Source organism: Nomascus leucogenys, chromosome 22a (genome assembly GCF_006542625.1).
Source record: "Nomascus leucogenys isolate Asia chromosome 22a, Asia_NLE_v1, whole genome shotgun sequence".
Classification (NCBI taxonomy): domain Eukaryota; kingdom Metazoa; phylum Chordata; class Mammalia; order Primates; family Hylobatidae; genus Nomascus; species Nomascus leucogenys.
The window spans coordinates 78,413,930-78,430,218 of NC_044402.1; the positions used below are offsets into that span (position 1 = coordinate 78,413,930).

At 37.5% G+C, this 16,289-nt stretch overlaps 1 protein-coding gene and 1 pseudogene across 1 annotated transcript in view; one reads left to right on the forward strand and one right to left on the reverse strand.

The window, feature by feature from the left end:
• PDE11A (phosphodiesterase 11A) overlaps positions 1–16,289 on the reverse strand; it is a 428,560-nt gene that overhangs the window by 371,387 nt on the left and 40,884 nt on the right. The window lies entirely within an intron of this gene.
• On the forward strand, positions 286–778 carry LOC100594503 (annotated as a pseudogene).

Below are 16,289 nucleotides of genomic sequence, written 5' to 3' on the forward strand. Positions count from 1 at the left end.
CTCAGCACGTTGGGAGGCTGAGGCCGGCAGATCACAAAGTCAGGAGTTCAAGACCAGCCTGGCCAGCATGGTGAAACCCTGTCTCTACTAAAAATACAAAAATTTAGCCAGGCGTGGTGCCAGGTGCCTATAGTTCCAGCTAATCAGGAGGCCGAGGCAGGAGAATTGCTTGAACCCAGGAGGCGGAGGTTGCAGTGAGCCAAGATCACACCACTTCACTCCAGCCTGGGCGAGTGAGACTCCATCTCAAAAAAAAGAAAGAAAGAAAAACAATTCAGGAGCAAGATGATGGTTCTCTGGAGGTTGAGTGTAATCTGTGGCACCCAAGGAAGCTGATCTCTGTTGCTTTGAATCCCACTGGTCAGACCTGCCATGTCTCAGCACATCCCTAGAGCCGACCTACCCCAGGATGGTGTGGAGCACAGCACGTTCACCTGCCACCCAGCAGCCATTCTGTTCCCAAGGCTGCGTCTGTCCACTGGACTGGTGACGGGGTTGTCAGTGTTTAGCTCCTGCTTCCAGCCGCTGCTTTGAATCCTTGCTCTGCGATGGACTACTCCCTGGCTACAGCCCTCACTCTCCTTAGTCACTAGGACCTTGAACAAGTTGTTTCAAACTATGTCTATGGAGACGCATCACGGAAAGCTGCCAAGGCAGGCCTTTTGGCACACTTGACTTTAACTTGGCACACCTGACTTTAACTTTTGCCGGGCTTTATGATTTCAACTATCATGATGGGGGCATCTGCAAAGCTGTTGCCATGCTGTGGAAGCTCTGACCTTTTAGACTTAACACCTTAAAAAGTAATTCTTAACACCTTAAAAAGTACTTCTCTTTGCCTCTGCTCTGCCATGCCATTCCACTAACAATAAAAAGGAAGTAACAGATAAGTTCATTGTTGAGACAAAACTCTTTGGTGCAATCACAGCTCACTTTCAGCATCCAAAGTCCTGGGCTCAAGCAATTCTCCTGCCTCAGCCTCCCAAGTAGCTAGGGCTGCAGGTGCACACCACCACACCCAGCTATTCTTTTTTATTTTTTGTAGACACAGGGTCTCACTACATTGCCCAGTCTGGTCTCAAATTACTGGCCTCAAGCAATCCTCCCACTTTGGCCTCTTTAAACACTGGGATCACAGGTGTGAGCCACTGCTCCCAGCCCAGAATTTAATATTTGAGGAAAAGTTTGAGAGGATTTGTATTCAAGAAACCGTGCAACTGAGTCCCATTTTCTGGTGAGTTAATGAGATTTTTTTCCCAGAATCAGAGTATAACTAAACATTATGTATGAGCTTTTGCATCTTCATTTACCAATCTCTTAAACAGAATTCAGTTTAATTACTAAATACGTGATCAAACATCTCCTGTATTTTTCCTGATAAGGATAGACAAAGAGAAAGACTGTTAATTCACGCATAAAGACTTTGCAGAAAATTAGACAATATTTAATTTTTGAAAATTTCCCCCTCTGTTCAGTTGATATCAGCTACTGATGGTTCCATGTCCTTGGGAAACATTAAAATTAGAAAAAGCTGATATCTCACACTACTAATTTCTAAATCCTATGAAGAGGAGCTTGGAAAGCTGCTGAATATAGAGAAGTTCCATTTAGGGAAGAAGTCTCCTCTGTAATTGTATTAAAATATCAAACATTCTAAATGAAAACTTAATCCTTCAAATATGTTTATTTTACTTGTCCTAAAACAATCTGCCGACAAGTATAAAAGTATAAAAAAATTGTTATTTTCCCATTTGAAGTTTTCTAATATAAAAATATATTCTATGAAATAAAATTTCTAAAAATAAAATGCTGTAGAATAAAACACATTCAACTCTTTTATGTAAAAAAAAAAAAGCCCAATGTAGTAAAATATTAAGATTTTATAAACCTAGATGGCTTATTCTTATCTAAAATTAAGAACTTTGTGGAGGAAGACACAGGATTGAAATAGACCAGTTGGGAAATTTTGGTGGTCCAGGTAAGGTATGAGGATAGTCTGGGTTTAAGAAAAAGGCAATGAGGGTAAACAGAAGTAGACAAATATGTTGGAAGTTGAGTCTGTAGTACTTCCTGATGGAGCGGTTGGGAGGGGAGAATAGACAAAAGACAATGAGCCTAAGATTTTAACTTGAGAAACTGGATGGAAGTATCATTTACTGGAATGGGGGAGATTGAGATAAAGGTGAAAGTCTACCTATGAAGAGAGTAGAAGGTTGATAAATCAACTTATTAAACAAGGTGAAGTGCATCTTTGATGAAAATCAGTGGTTCTTCCCCGACTGCATCTGAAAATTAACTTGAGAAAGTCACCACAAATTGAATCAATCATTACTAGGCATTGGTATTTTTTTAAATGTTCCTCTGTTATCCTCATATGAGAATCATTGTCCTAAATGATAAAGACTTTAGTCATTAGTGAGAGCAATAAAATCTATTGATGGGAAATGCCTTAAAATGGGGAGGAACAAGAAGAGTGGTATGTATTCTGGTGGTTGCATATCAATGGTGTTGGCCATGATGGACTGGACTGAAAATCCACTCTGGAGTAGGAATAGCCTGTTTGCCCTTACCTTTGTGATAATCTGCATCTCCGGAGAAGGGTCTCTTACCGACCAAAACTCAACTCTGAGTCTGAGTAGACCAACCACCAAGGCTATGGAGTAGGTTGCTACCCCATTGCTAAAGCATCCAAAGTCGCATGAGAACAGTAGACACTGGGATGCTTTAGCATGACAAGGAGTCACAAAAATGGTCTAAACTCTCCCCACCATCTCCTCACCTCTCTAAATCCACCTGATAAACTGATAAAGAGAAAATGTGGCCTGGAGCGGTGCTTCATGCCTGTAATGCCAGCACTTTGGGAGGCCGAGGTGGGTGGATCACTTAAGGCCAGGAGTTCGAGACCAGCCTGGCCAACATGGTGAAACCCCATCTCTACTAAATATACAAAAATTAGCCGGGTATGGTGGTAGGCGCCTGTAATCCCAGCTACTCCTACTTGGGAGGCTGAGTCAGGAAAATCGATTGAACCCGAGAGGCAGAGGTTGCAGGGAGCCGAGATTGCGCCACTGCACTCCAGATTGGGCGACAGAGCAGGACTCTGTCTCAAAAACAAAAAGGAGAAAATGTAATTGTATTAATACATGTGGTAAGTATTAATCTTTTAATTTAAAATAAAAGCTAGGAAGAAAGATTTATTCTATTAAGCCTTTGTTTTTTTTTGTTGTGTGTGTGTGTGTGTGTGTGTGTGTGTTTTGAGATGGAGTTTCCCTCTTTTTGCCCAGGCTGGAGTGCAATGGTGTGATCTCTGTTCACTGCAACCACCACCTCCCAGGTTCAAGTAATTCTGCTGCCTCAGCCTCCTGAGTAGCTGGGATTACAGGCATGTGCCACCACGCCCAGCTAATTTTGTGTTTTTAGTAGAGATGGGGGTTTCACCATGTTGGCCAGGCTGGTCTCGAACTCCTGACCTCAAGTGATCCACCCGCCTTGGCCTCCCAAAGTGCTGGGATTACAGGCATGAGCCACCACATCCAGCCTCCATTAAGTCTTAATGGTTTTAAAAAATAATGCATCTTAGGCCATGCTTTGTCTGTGTCTTCATTACACTACTTATAATTCTCATAAATTAACCAAAACTTGATAAAATCAAATTAATCTAATCTAATGGGAGATCAGAATTGCTGATACAATTATGCACCTTCCTAATATATACATAAATCTGTAGATTAATCTTCCAATTAAAAAAAATCAAGAAAGCTGAGTCCCAAATTGAGGCATAAATTAATTATAGTAGATGAAGAAAATTAGGAAAATAATTAGATAAAGGAACATGTTACTCTGATATTATAGAAGGAAGAAAAGTTTAATAATAGATGAAATTTAAAAATAGATTTAACTAGCCAAGTAATCACCACAAATGAGTATAATAGTAGAGGAAACACAGAGCATTATGGAACACACAGCAAGGTGCCACAACTAGTCTAAGGTCAGACAATATCTCCCAAAGAAAGTGAAGTCTTTAAGCTGATTCCCACAGGATCAATAGGAATTATCCAGAAAAAAAGGAGAGAAGCATTAGGGAGAGGTGGAGGAGAGTGTCCCAGAAAGAGGGAATAGTATGTCTAAAGTCCAGAAGCAATAAACGCTGGTTAATTTGAGGAACAGAAAGAAGTTGAAGATGGCTCTTGTGGGAAGTGTCAGACATAGGGTAGGAAAGACAGCTGGAGGCTGATGAGAAGGTGCCTAGTAACTAGGTGTAGAATTGTACATTTAACATAAAGGAAGCAAGGGGTCACTAGAGAGTTTTAAGAAGGTGAGTGGGAGTGATATGACTGAGTCTTCATTTTAGAAAGACTGCTGTGGCTACATGTAAAGAATGGATTGGAAGCAAGAGGTCCAGGTGACAGATGAACCATCTCTGGGCTGGGATGGTGGTTAGTGGTAGTAGGAGTGGTGGAAAATGGACTGAGTTGAGAGATATTTAGGAGGTAGAATGAATAGAACTGATTCTATGCTGATTAATTTGGAAGGTTGTGAAACTTAGAGAAGTAAAAATGACTCCATATTTCTGGTGCAGGTGTCTGGGTGGGTAGTGGGATGATTCCCTGAGTGAGGAACACAGTGAGGAACAGATTCTGGGGAATATGAGTTTCGATGTGGACATTTCAAGGTTTAGTTGACTGTGGGTCAACCACATGGTACAGATGCTCAAAAAGAAGTTTGACAGATTTTGATATGGATACAGACATAGATGATTTTTTTTTTAATTTCAGGAAAAGGACTTGGAATGGACAGTAAAAATTGTCTAGGTAAGGATGGGAATTTTGCCTAACAGCTTTTAAGCCCAGGATCTTCAGAAAGTCATCACGATCACCAGCAGAGCTTCACAGAAGGCCAGATAAGGAGGAAACAGGACTAGTAAGAAGGCAAAAAATGTGCTTGTTTCTGAAAATGGAAACTTGAATAGGAAACTAACAAATGCCTCAAGGATTATAATGAAATATCATATGGAGAATGGTGCCCAATTTTTACTCATCTCCCTTAGGACAAAAGAACAAGAAATGATCTACAACTGGAGAGATTTCTAATAAATTAAGGTAAAGTAAGGTTGTTAAAATTTGAAATGAGCTGTTATAATTGTGGTAGACTCTTATTGCTTTGAGTATTTTTATGTCATAATATTTTTTCTATCTCAGATATTTTAAGTATAACTGCTCTTGAGAAGTGCAGAAATCTTTTCCATGCCTTTTACGCATATCTGTCTTTTGTATATAACACGCAGCTATGATTTTTAACCTTTAAAAGACAAAGTCACAAGGCCAAAAGCAATTTTTACTTGGGGAACAGTGAAGGAACTGACCTGTGCCTCCTTCATAGAGAACAGTAATTGGATACATTTCTGACCCAGGATCTTGCACTTGCAAACCCATCTGCAAGTTTCTGAGTTGAATGTGGTGCCACGAAGGACACCCAGAAAAAGGATTCCCACCTTCAAGATCCACAAAGGCTGTGAAAAGCAACCTCTGAACTCAGCTTTCATGTCTTTGGGAAAGAGTTATATTTAATATGCTCAAGAATCCCAGCCAGCCCCAAAAAAACATACTTTAGAGGTACGAAAGAAGCCTCGAAGCAAAACAGATCCATCTTCTCTTTCTACTTTCTCAGAGAAACCACTGGAGGCTCCCTAAGGCAAGATTCAGAGTTGAGACTCTTATCCAGGTCCCACATTCATGGCAAAGATGGGTCGCCTAAGATCTCTTTTATTCCCTCTGTATTTAAGGACTCTATCCCCAATACTTTATAGTAATATTTTCCAGTACTCATGATTAAGCCAAGAACTAATCTTGACCAACGTTTAATCTACAAGGGTGATTTTTAAAAACCAGAATCTTGAATCTACCTTAGGTCCTTCATAGCCAAAATGCTCAAACTGTTCGAGTCTAAGAGTGTCCACATGATGTAATTATGTTTCCTGAACACACTTATGAGGAAATATGTAATGACAAAAGCCCCTATTAATTCCATAACACTTTCAAATTTGTCTTTGAGTTACAAAACATAGCTCAAAAATTATAAAGTTATAATTGTAAATTGTGGAGAAGATTATAGAGAAAAATTATAAAGAAAGTAGAGAGAAAAGGTGAAACAAGATATGCATGTATATAAGGTATTCTTCGGCCTACAGACACTTAGACATACATAGGAATAGAACAGAGGTTGGCAGTCCTTGTTAATACTGGAATCACCTGGGACCTTTATAAAGTACTGATGTTTTAGCCCCGCCCCAACCAATTAAATCACAATTGGTAGGGGGAGGGGCCCTGAAGGGGATCTGACTTCTGGCTGTTGGTCAGGGTAGGGTTAAGAACCACTGAATTAGAGGGTCACTTAACAAATCCAAGGCCTCATCAGACGCTCACGCCTGTAATCCCAGCACTTTGGGAGGCTGAGGTGGGTGAATCACCTGAGGTCAGGAGTTTGAGACCAGCCTGGCTAACATGGTGAAACCCCGTCTCTACTAAAAATACAAAAATTAGCCGGGCATGGTGGTGCACACCTGTAATCCCAGCTACTCGGGAGGCCGAGGCAGGAGAATTGCTTGGGCCTGGGAGGCAGAAGTTGCAGTGAGCTGAGATTGCGCTACTATACTCCAGCCTGGGCAACAGAGCAAGATTCTATCTCAAAAAAAAAAAAACAACAACAACAAAACAAAAAAATCCAAGGCCTCTGGGGTCTGAAAACAACAGGTTATAAACCATTCTTTAGAGCTTTAGCTTTTGTTTTATTTTGTCTTTCCATCCACTTTCCCTGAAGGCTTAATGAACTAGGCCTGCATACCTTTTTCAACATCACATTAGCCCACTGCCCTACCAAAAGATTCAGAGAAAAAGTTCAGTCTCATATTTCAACTACATCCTCTTTCAAATGCCTTATGGAGTTGTAATGTAGAGAAACGAATGGAAATAAAAAACATAAAATGAATAATCCATTGAAACACAAACCAATAGATTGTCAAACTTTCTGAAGCTCAAAAAATTGCTTTTATTGGTATATCATTTAGTAATACTCATTTAATTCCAATTCATAAAATCATCTCCTTACATTTATGACTTATCAGTAGACATCACTTATTTTCCAGAAAATGCTTGGAAGGCAAAGCTTTCGAAAATTGATTAGTCTTTAATGACTTGAAATATATTATTCTGCCTTTCTTGATAGAAAGAAGAACTAATCGTTCTGAATTGATGGAAGACTTGAGATTACATTGAATAAAAACAAAGACACAGCATGTGGCAACTACATAGCTCATTCTTTAGGCCTCCTAATTTGATATTTGCTGAGAAAAAGTGAAAAATTATCATTGTTGTTCTTAATATGTATTTGCAGAATTTCATTGCTGTATGGTAAACAAAAAGAATCTCCAAATTCTTTCCTAAAGAGTTCTAAATAGTACAAAAGATTACCAAAAATTGTTTCTGAAGCTTCACTCTTTTATGGACCTGAAGTGGTGTAGTTGGAAGTGGAGTATTTTGTACATTCACACAGGTAAGCTCTATTTGCTAAATGTTTAAAGGGCATACCTTTACTTAAGTCTTTCAAATAGAATTGGTGGTTGATAGACACCATCAAATAATTTGATATGAAGTTTCAAAGCAGTTATTGTGATTACCATGTTTGGGGCATTATCCCTTTTTTAGTCATGTTGCTAAAGTAAACGTTGTTTGCTCATCTTATTTCCCTCTGTTCTTCCTTTCTTAGTTGGCACTTTTCTTTGGTCCTGTCTTATCATCATGACTATTATTATTTCTCTTTATTACAATAAATACAAATACAAATCTCAAGGCAAAACACACAGGAGAATGAAGACCCACACCACACTTGAAACCGAAGTGCAACTGACGTAGTAAAAAAGAAAATGATGAATTCTTAAACAGCCCAGATACCTATTACAGTAAGTCTGCAAATATATTGTACCTGGAGTTAAAATGCAACCTCATGCTCTATAAGCTTTATTGTGTATAATGAAAATGTCTAAGAAAAGGCCAGTACCTGAAGAAAGAGCTATGGGAAGGGTCAGCTAACCAGAAGGCACCTTTTTTTCTGGCACAGTGAGACCATCTAAGAACTGCAATCAATCAGGGAAATGAGGCTCTAAGGTAAAACCAGGAAGGCCAGGCAGTCTGCAAATAAGGGGAAGGGAATTATCAGCACAAAGCTGTGATTCAGACACCAGACAAACAGTCAGAAAGTAGAGAATACAGAGCAAGCCAAGGTCAAGACAGTGATGCATGAAAAGCTGGGTCCAGGTCAGAACAACAGATCTAACAGTGAGACATTGGAGACTTGGTCTCATCCATTCATCAGAACCTAACACAGGCTACCTCCAACAGAGAGCTTTGGAATTCTTCCCACTGAAGACAACTAAGACAACCCGAAAAGTGGCCCCAAAATGTAACTGATACGTAGGCAGCTATCTCAATCACATGCTGATCCTTCCCACATTTATATAGCAAATACCATAATTTATAGAGGCATAGTGATATGTTATATTTTAATTACATAATTTGTTTAGGTTTTATTGTTAATATGCAGAAGTTACAATTCCTCTTTGACAAAAGTTTAATGTTAAAAAGTAATTTTTGACCGGGCACGGTGGCCAACACCTGTAATCCCAGCACTTTGGGAGGCCGAGGTGGGCAGATCGCTTGAGGTCAGGAGTCAAGACCAGCCTGGCCAACATGGTGAAACCCCGTCTCTACTAAAAATACAAAAATTAGCTGGGCGTGATGGTGGGAACCTGTAATCCCAGCTACTCATGAGGCTGAGGCAGGAGAATCACTTGAACCCAGGAGGCGGAGGTTGCAGTGAGCCAAGATTGCGCCACTGCACTCCAGCCTGTGCAACAGAGCGAGACTCTGTCTCAAAAAAAAAAAAAAAAAGAAAAGAAAAAAGTAATTTTTTAAAGTCTGCCTTTTAAAGATTTTTAGGTTTGAAATGTTCTAAAAACACATTTTTAAATAAAATGTCTATAGAAATAAGTGTATTTAGTTATCAAAAGAGTATTATTTCAAATCAGTCAGAAAATTATGGATTATTCAACTAGTTATATATTTGGGAAAAATAAGTTAGACTCCTATCTCACATCAGACATCAAAATTAATTTCAAGCAGAATGAAGACTTAAATGTACTCATCTCTTAATAAATTGCAAGAGTAAAACAAAAAGTTTACTCAAACCCTGCCAAGACATATTTCCTATTTTAACATGAAATACTATAGTATTAATCATTTAAGATTTTTAAATAAAATGTGTTTTTAAAAATGTTTTAAAAATGTTTCAAAACATTTTAGGTCATACTTTCTTGTGAGAACATGATGATAAAAATACAGCGAGTACCTGATTTTAAAATCTATTTCAAAGCAACAATAATTAAAACTGTTCTAAAAATGGAAAAATTGATGAACGAGAACAGAGATCCACATATATGCCTATATATGTATATATACATGTGGAAATAAATGTCTATAGAAATAAGTGTATTTAGTTAATCAAAAGAGTATTATTTCAAAGCAGTCAGAAAATTATGGATTATTCAACTAGTTACATATTTGGGAAAAATAAGTTAGACCCCTATCTCACATCAGACATCAAAATTAATTTCAAGCAGAATAAGGACTTAAATGTACTCATCTCTTAATAAATTGCAAAAGTAAAACAAAAAATTTACTCCAACCCTGCCAAGACATATTTCCTATTTTAACATGAAATACTATAGTATTAATCATTTAAGATGCCAATATCTAGCTTTATTGAAAGGACCAGTGAAATGTCTACTTTTATACATTGCTAATGAGAATATAAATTAGTGCAATAAATATGGAGGGCAATTTGGCAAGAATTAACAAACGTCTTTTAAAAATTTTATACTCTTTAATAATTTCATTTCTAGGAATTTGTGATAAGGAAAAATTGAAAAATATCTACATATTCAAGAAGAAATGGATTATATTATGATATAAACATGCTACCACTAAAAAAAGTGTTAGAATTTATTTTACATGTTATAAGTGGTTTTATTATGACATGAGAAAGTTACATGAAGAAAAGTGGTTTAGAAATCAGTAAAATTAGCATAATTTCCTAAGGGTGATGAAATTACCATCTAAGCACAATAGTTTCAAAAGTGCCCTCCAAAAACATAGAAGCCATTATGCTACTGAATTGTCAGTAAAATAGATAGGCAACATACACCAGATGACAGCCATCAAGCTGGAGGTGGGTCAATATTCATAAATAATTTATCTCTATGAAAAACCATAGCACTCTATACTTTCAGCAAGATATAAGCGAGTCCAAGCTAGCAACCCAAATGGCCCTGGCTGTTTTTTTAAGCCACTATCATCCTAGCTAAAAAAACTCTTATCATAAAAGGTCCAATTGACCTACTACCCAGAATGCCAAAGGAACTTGGTGGTATTGCCTGAAAATCACAAAGAAGAAAGAACAGAAAGACTGTCAAGATACTATAATTGGGCAATGTTCTGATATGTGAAATGGATGGATTTTTCAACTCTCTCAGATTCTGACCTTCTCCACATTTAATGTGAAATATCACAGCCTCTTATGTGGCATAGCATATATAATCTTGGAAAACATCCTGATTTTCCAAAAGAATGAATACTATCAACTAAAAAAAAACTCAACAAACTATTAAACCAGTAAATATAAGTTTGTAAAAGATTGCTGTGAACAAGTCCTCCAGCCACAGAAGTGTGTTCCACCACTGAAAGCCCAGGTTAGAAAAAATCAGGCATCTTCCATGGGAAAAGGACTTGGAAGCAGCTTAACACTACTTCCCAACAACCTTCCAGGTGGATCCCTGGAGCTGATTCGTTCCATACACATTCCCTTCCCCACTATAGGTCCCTGGATCCCTGAAGCCTCCTTCTCCATTCCTAGGCCAGGCTCTCCATTTCCTTGGTGTTCACCCTAGCTTCAGCTACAAATAAGCAACAGTGCCGAGAGTACCTGGACTCCTTGCAGAAGTTATATGGTCACATGTTCCATCAAAAAAAAAAAAAAAAAAAATGGGGACTTGAATCTCTTGCCCTATAATTTGAGAGTGGGAGTGACATACCAAACTGAAGGTGTCAACCTGTGGGGAAGTCATTCAGAGGATGGATCCCATCAGCAGGAATCATTTGTAAATAATCCGGATAAATACAAGTGTGCCTTTCCTTAAATAAAGCACCAAAGTACTTTCACATAAATGTTTGTGAGTAGGAGCCCTCTATCCAGACACACTGGAGAAATCAGTCGGCATGTTTATTGGCACTCTCATCTAAGCTATTCCACCTTGGATAGAGTTGATTAGCCCCTCTTAGAACTGTTCTCTTGCCTGCTGCCTTGTAACACGTCATTTTCTTAGCCAGCTAGCAAAATGCTGCAGTGGTTGTTTTATGAACTAATTCAAGCACCTGGAATAGCCAGCTAATTAGACCATTCATATTTTTCAGGTTTGGGTTTTGCTGGGCTAGAAAGATCTGATATATCGGCTAGCATTTACTCTCATGCAAATAACAGGGTCAGGAATCATTCTATAAATCTCAATTCATTTCTGAGGTGTTCCAGTAAAATAAGCAATCAATTTAACCAACTGGAATTCTTCACTTTAGGATCTGCATAGTACAGAACAACAGAAGCAGTAGAAATTGCAACAAGCCCTAGGCTACCAAAGTCTATAAGATTCCTAGATACTCCTTCAGATGGAGTTTCAAAAACAAATTGAAAAATTTCATAGCTTCCAAGTCCCTCTGCCTTACTGAAGAAAGGTTATCTTACAGGCATCATTGGACATTGTCTTCCCCACCATAAGCCACCCATCAGCATGCTCACATACATCTGATACATCTAGCTACACTGCACCCAACAACAAGAGATTTCATATAATTAGTTCCATGATTGACATGAAAAGTTTATGAAAATTCACCAAACTTTTCATCGAGTTAGACAATTTGAAATCACCATGTCAAATAACTGATATCATGCAGAAAATATAATTTAACTCCAATGCACTTTAGTTAGGAACAATAATAAAAAGATAACTAGTGTAATCAAATATTTAAACATTTAGAATATATTTCTGAATTAACCATCAATCAAAAAATTAAAATAGAAGTTATAAAATACTTAGAAAATACTAAGAAAAATAATGTCTAACTATACAAACACCAGGATGATTACACATCATATATCAAAACCGTGGTCCACAGTTAAAGAGTTCTTAAAGGTTCTGTCATAAATGCTTAACTCAGGAAAAAAAAATGTTCGACAATAATTATCTAACCATAAGGAGTTAGGGAAAAAGAACAGCAAAATAAATTCAAGAAAATGGAAAAAATAATACAAATAAGAGCAAAAGTTAATGAAAATGGCAGGAAATATATAATGAAGACAATTGCTAGGGTTTAAATGATTTTCCCCCTCAAAACTCATGTTAAAATTTAATTGCCTTTGTGATGATATTAGGAAGTGAGACCTTTAAGAAGTGTTTAGGTCATGAGGGCTCTGCCCTCATGAATACACTCATATCATTATCACTTGAGTGGGTTCATATTGCAGAAGCGGGTCTGCCTCTCCCCAGCACTCTTTGCCTTCTCACCATATGATTCCTTCCACCATGTTATGCCACAGCAAGAAGGCCCTCACCAGATGCAGACATCATGATCTTCGACTTCCTGGCTTCCAGAACTGTGCACTAATAAATTTCTGATTGTTATAAATTACCCAGTCTATGGTATTCTGTTATAGCAGCACAAAACTGACTAAGACAAGAATTAACAAAGTTCAAAAAAAGAATAACATATGAAAATCTCTAGAGAGAATAACCAAGAGAGATAAAAAAGAGAGAGGCCTTATATTTTAAAAACTCAGGAATAAAATGGGGCTAAAACTATAGTTGCTATAAAGGTTAAACAAATATAATGGTGTTATGAACAACTTTGTGCCAATAAATTTGAAAAGTTAAATAAATAGATAAAAACTTATCCAAAAAATCTTTCAAAAAACTAGAGAACATAAAGAGTCCTATAAGCTTTAAAGAAATTGAATCAGTACTTTAAAATATTCCCATTAAACATGCACACACATCCTTAGATCCAGATAGATTTCTAGGAAGTTCTACCAAACATCACAGCATTGGGCAATTCTAATTTATTACAAACTATTCTATATAATGGAAAAAGAAAGACCATTCTCCCCGTGCATTTGTGATATAACTTTGCTTTCAAAACCATACAAGGTATTCTAAGAAAAAAAAAAAAGGCTGGACACAGTGGCTCACACCTGTAATCCCAGCACCTTGGGAGGCCAACACAGAAAGATTGCTTGAGCCCAGGATTTTGAGACTAGAGTGGGCAACATGGTGGAACCCTGTCTCTATAAATATTTTTAAAAATTAGCCAGGCATGGTGGCATGTGCCTGTAGTCCCAGCTACTTGGGAGGCTGAGGTGCAAGGATCACCTGAGCCCAGGAGGTTGAGTCTGCAGTGAATCTTGTGATTGTGTCACTGCACACCAGCCTGGGTGACAAAAAAAGAAAATATAAAAATATAGGCCAGTCTTGCTTATGAATGGATATAGATGCAAAAACCCTAAAACCCAAAATTTTTGTGAAACAAATCAGAAAATGTATAAAAAAGATAAGTTTTTATGACCAAGCTGATGTTTCCTAGGAATGCAAGATTGGTTTAATATGAGATCAATTGAAGTAATTCACCACATTAACAGTGTAAGGTAAAAAAGTTCATATCTTTATAAAGGCAGAAAAAGTTAATAAAACTCTGCATTCTCTTATTATTTTAAAAATAATAGCAACAACCTCCTTAGCAAACTGGGAATAGAAGCGAACTTTCTTAACCCAATAAAGGGGATCTCAAAAAACCCACAGAAACCTCATACCTAATGATTAAACTGAAAGCATTTTCTATAAACTCAGTTTCAAGACAAAGAGACCTGTTATAATCAGTCTCATTCTACATGATACTGGAGGTTCTTGCACAGTAAGGAGATAAGAAAAAGAAATAAAAGGTGAAGGATTGTAAAGAAAGAAAACCATCATTATTTGCAGATGATATGATTGCTTACACAGAAAATCTTTAACAAGCTACGGATAAAAATTTAAATAAGAGTTGTTGGATTCCAAATTGATACACAAAAGTAAATTGCATTTCTAGATAACACAACAATTCACTAAAAATATAATTTTTTAAATATACTGTTTAAAATATCAATAAACATTTTTAAATACCTAGGATACAATATAGCAAAGAATGTGTAAGACTTTTACAGTGAAAACTAAAAAAAGAGTCTTAAAAGACATTAAATCCTTGAGGAATCGCCACACTGACTTCCACAATGGTTGAACTAGTTTACAGTCCCACCAACAGTGTAAAAGTGTTCCTATTTCTCCACATCCTCTCCAGCACCTGTTGTTTCCTGACTTTTTAATGATCGCCATTCTAACTGGTGTGAGATGGTATCTCATTGTGGTTTTGATTTGCATTTCTCTGATGGCCAGTGATGATGAGCATTTTTTCATGTGTTTTTTGGCTACATAAATGTCTTCTTTTGAGAAGTGTCTGTTCATGTCCTTCGCCCACTTTTTGATGGGGTTGTTTGTTTTTTTCTTGTAAATTTGTTTGAGTTCATTGTAGATTCTGGATATTAGCCCTTTGTCAGATGAGTAGGTTGTGAAAATTTTCTCCCATTTTGTAGGTTGCCGGTTCACTCTGATGGTAGTTTCGTTTGCTGTGCAGAAGCTCTTTAGTTTAATTAGATCCCATTTGTCAATTTTGGCTTTTGTCGCCATTGCTTTTGGTGTTTTAGACATGTAGTCCTTGCCCATGCCTATGTCCTGAATGGTATTGCCTAGGTTTTCTTCTAGGGTTTTTATGGTTTTAGGTCTAACATGTAAGTCTTTAATCCATCTTGAATTAATTTTTGTATAAGGTGTAAGGAAGGGATCCAGTTTCAGCTTTCTACATATGGCTAGCCAGTTTTCCCAGCACCATTTATTAAATAGGGAATCCTTTTCCCATTGCTTGTTTTTGTCAGGTTTGTCAAAGATCAGATAGTTGTAGATATGCGGCATTATTTCTGAGGGCTCTGTTCTGTTCCATTGATCTATGTCTCTGTTGTGGTACCAGTACCATGCTGTTTTGGTTACTGCAGCCTTGTAGTATAGTTTGAAGTCAGGTAGCATGATGCCTCCAGCTTTGTTCTTTTGGCTTAGGATTGACTTGGCGATGTGGGCTCTTTTTTGATTCCATATGAACTTTAAAGTAGTTTTTTCCAATTCTGTGAAGAAAGTCATTGGTAGCTTGATGGGGATGGCATTGAATCTATAAATTACCTTGGGCAGTATGGCCATTTTCACGATATTGATTCTTCCAACCCATGAGCATGGAATGTTCTTCTATTTGTTTGTATCCTCTTTTATTTCAGTGAGCAGTGGTTTGTAGTTCTCCTTGAAGAGGTCCTTCACATCCCTTGTGAGTTGGATTCCTAGGTATTTTATTCTCTTGGAAGCAATTGTGAATGGGAGTTCACTCATGATTTGGCTCTCTGTTTGTCTGTGATTGGTGTACAAGAATGCTTGTGATTTTTGTACATTGATTTTGTATCCTGAGACTTTGCTGAAGTTGCTTATCAGCTTAAGGAGATTTTGGGCTGAGACAATAGGGTTTTCTAGATATACAATTATGTCATCTGCAAACAGGGACAATTTGACTTCCTCTTTTCCTAATTGAATACCCTTTATTTCCTTCTCCTGCCTGGTTGCCCTGGCCAGAACTTCCAGCACTATGTTGAATAGGAGTGGTGAGAGAGGGCATCCCTGTCTTGTGCCAGTTTTCAAAGGGAATGCTTCCAGTTTTTGCCCATTGAGAATGATATTGGCTGTGGGTTTGTCATAGATAGCTCTTATTATTTTGAGATACGTCCCATCAATACCTAATTTATTGAGAGTTTTTGGCATGAAGCGTTGTTGAATTTTGCCAAAGGCCTTTTCTGCATCTATTGATCTAGAACTAGAAATACCATTTGACCCAGCCATCCCATTACTGGGTATATACCCAAAGGACTATAAATCATGCTGCTATAAAGACACATGCACACGTATGTTTATTGCAGCACTATTCACAATAGCAAAGACTTGGAACCAACCCAAATGTCCAACAACGATAGACTGGATTAAGAAAATGTGGCACATATACACCATGGAATAC